Genomic DNA, 3,804 nt, shown 5'->3' with positions numbered 1-3,804 from the left:
CAAAGCAAAGTAAAAGTAAAAGTGGAGCCGATAGTTGTGAATAGACCCGGGGGCCGTAGTGTTCACTAGTGGCTTCTCTCATGAAAGCAAGTAGACGGTGGGTGAATGAATTACTGTCGAGCAATTGATAGAACCGCGCAAAGCCGTGACGTTATCTATGGCAATGATTATATCTATAGGCATCACGTCCAAAACAAGTAGATCGATACTTCCTGCATCTACTACTATTACTCCACATGTCGACCGCTATCCAGCATGCATCTAGTGTATTAAGTTCATAAGAACAGAGTAACGCCTTAAACAAGATGACATGATGTAGATGGACAATCTCAAATCTATGATGAAAGCCCATCTTGTTACCCTTGATGGCAACAACACGATGCGTGCCTTGCTGCCCCTTCTGTCACTGGGAAAGGTCACCACACGGTATGAACCCAAAACCACGCACTTCTCCCATTTCAAGAATCATAGATCTAGTTGGCCAAACAAAACCCAAGACTCGGAGAGACTTACAAGGATATCAAATCATTCATATAAGAAATCAGCAAAGGCTCAAATATAAATCATCGATAATCTGATCACAAATCCACAATTCATCGGATCTCGACAAACACACTGCCAAAGAGGATTACATCGGATAGATCTCCATGAAGATCATGGTGTACTTTGTATTGAAGATTCAAGAGAGAGAGGAAGTCATCTAGCTACTAACTACGGACCCTTAGGTCTGAAGTGGACTACTCATGAGTCATTGGAGAGGCGATGGTGTTGATGTAGAAGCCCTCCAACTCCAAAGTCCCCTCCGGCAGGGCACCGGGAAGGGTCTCCTGATGATATCTCGCGGAAACGGAAGCTTGCGGCGGCGGAAAAGTGTTTTCGCGGATGCCCTGATTTTTTCTGCGATTTTAGGGAATTTATAGGCCAAAGAGCTAGGGCAGGGGAGCGCCAGGGAGGCCACAAGCCTGGTTGCCGCGGGCCCCCTGGCCGCGGCAACACGGCTTGTGGGTTTCCTGTGGGCCCCCTGCCTTGGCCCTCAAGTCCCCAGATCTTCTTCTGTTCTGGAAAAAAATATTTCGGGAATTTTATTCCGTTTGGACTCCGTTCAAAAATCAGATTTGAAAAGAGTCAAAAACACAGAAAAAACAGGAACTCGCACTTAACACTGAATTAATAAGTTAGTCCCAAAAAAGATATAAAAGGTATATAAAACATCCTGTTGACAAGATAACAGCATGAAACCATCAAAAATTATAGATACGTTTGAGATGTATCAAGCATCCCCAAGCTTAACTCCTGCTCGTCCTCGAGTAGGGAAGTGATAAAGAATGAATTTTTGATGCTTTCATGCTACCTAGCATAGATGTCCTTTGTAACTCCTCTTATGTGACGTGAATGTTCAGATCCATTAGATTCAAAACAATAGTTTGCTATTGACATGGAGACAATAATACTTCAAGCAAACTAGCAAGATAATTAATCATGAACTTTCAAAATAACTAGGCCAAAAGAAAGTTATCCCTACAAAATCATATAGTCTGGCTATGCTCTATCATCCTTGCACAACGAATTTAAATCATGCACAACGTCGGTATTGGCCAAGTAATTGTTTTCATACCTTTACTTTCTCAAACCTTTTCAACTCTCACGCAATACATGAGCGTGAGCCATGGTTTTAACACTATAAGTGGAGTGGAGTGTGGTGGAGGTTGCAAGGCAAACAAGGAGAACATGGTCACATTGACTAGGCATATCAATGAGCTATGGAGATGCTCATCAATAGATATCAACGTGAATGAGTAGGGATTGCCATACAATTGATGCACTAGAGCTAAGAGTAAGTGAAAGCTCTTAAAAAACTAGTGGGTGTGCATCCAACTTGCTTGCTCACGAAGACCTAAGGCAATTTTGAGGAAGCCTATCATTGGAATATACAAGCCAAGTTATATAATGAAAATTTCCCACTAGTTATATGGTGGTGACAAAACGAGAGACTCTGAATCATGGTGTTTAATATGCACAAGTGTGGAAAAATAGTAGCATTGTCCATTCTCTCTTTTTCTCTCATTTTTTGGTGGGCTATTTGGCCTCTCTTTTTTTTTGGTGGGCATATTTGGCCTATTTTATTTACTCACATGGGACAATGCTCCATCAATGATGATCATCACACTTACAACTCAAAACTTAGAGCAATTGTGACTCTATATGGAATGCCTTCGGTAGTGTACCGTGACAATGATCTAGCATGGCATAGACATTAATGGAAACATCATGCTAGCTATCTTACGATCATGCAATGGCAATGTAGAAGTGGTGGCACATGTCATCGTGTTTGTTGTATGGCAATATATCTCGGAATAGCTTTGAAAAGGCCATAGTAGGTAGGTGTGGTGGCTGTTTTGAGGGAGGATATATGGTGGGTTTTGTGCACCGGCGAAAGTTGCACGGCACTAAAGAAGATAGTGATGGTGGAAGGTGAAAGTGCATCTATACCATGGACTCAACATTAGTCATGAAGAACTCATATACTTGTTGCAAAAGTTTTAGTAGTTATCGAAACAAAGCATTCAACGCATACTCCTAGGGGAAGGGTTGGAAGGTATAAACCATCGCGCGATCCCGACCGCCACACAAAGGATGACAATCAATAGACTAATCATGCTCCGACTTCATCACATAGCGGTTCACCATACGTGCATGCTACGGGAATCACTAACTTCAACACAAGTATTTCTAGATCCACAACACATTACTAGTATAACTTCAATATTACCATAACCACAACTCAAAACTAATTGAGATGAATCAAACTTCTCCAACTATTCAATGCACATGAAGGTGGATGTTTTCATATCCCTTTGGATAACTACCCCTTTTGAGACTACTTTCATAGCATAGATCAACTACCAAGCCATGCGCCGTTGTGCTCTAAAAGATATAAGTGAAGCACACAGAGCAAAATCAACTAGCTCAAAAGATATAAGTGAAGCTCGACAAAATCACGGTGAGTGCATGTCTCTCTCTCTAGGTGTGCAACAAGGAAGATTGTGACACAACAAAAATAAAAGACTCATATGATACAAGACGCTCCAAGCAAAACACATAACATGTGGTGAATAACAATATACACGCAAGTAACATTACCGATGGATTGAAGACGAAAGAGGGGGTGCCTTCCCGGGGCATCCCCAAGCTTAGGCTTTTACGGCATCCTTTAATAAACTTGGGGTGCCTTGGGCATCCCCAAGCTTTATCTCTTGCCACTCTTTATCTTTTTGTCCATAAGAACTTCACCCAAAACTTGAAAACTTCACAACACGAAACTTAAACAGAAACTCGTGATAACATTAGTATAAGAAAGCAAACAACCACTTCCTTAGGTACTGTAGCAAACTTAAACTCTACTTATGTTGATGTTGGGTTACTATATTTTCAATCTTCCATGGCTAATACCCCCCGATTCTATCCGTAGTTTCATCAAAATAAGCAACCAACTCAACAAAAACAAAATATGTTAACAGCAGACCAGCCTGTAGCAATCTGTATACTTCATATACTTCTGGTACTTCAAAAATTCTGAAAACTTACGACAGTCTGAAGAATTTGTGTAGCAATCAGCAGCAATAAGAATCAACTCAAAATCTCTTACAGAAGAAAATGAAAATTCGTTTCGTGAGCAGAAAGTTTCTGTCTTTTCCAGCATGACCAAACGATCATCCCCACGACTAATCATAACGGTTTTACTTGGCACAAACACAAAAGAAACACCAAAAACACAATCATAACATCATTATGAAAGTGTGGAAA

The sequence above is a fragment of the Hordeum vulgare genome, chromosome 3H, assembly GCF_904849725.1.
Source record: "Hordeum vulgare subsp. vulgare chromosome 3H, MorexV3_pseudomolecules_assembly, whole genome shotgun sequence".
NCBI lineage: Eukaryota > Viridiplantae > Streptophyta > Magnoliopsida > Poales > Poaceae > Hordeum > Hordeum vulgare.
This window is presented reverse-complemented; position numbering follows the sequence as displayed.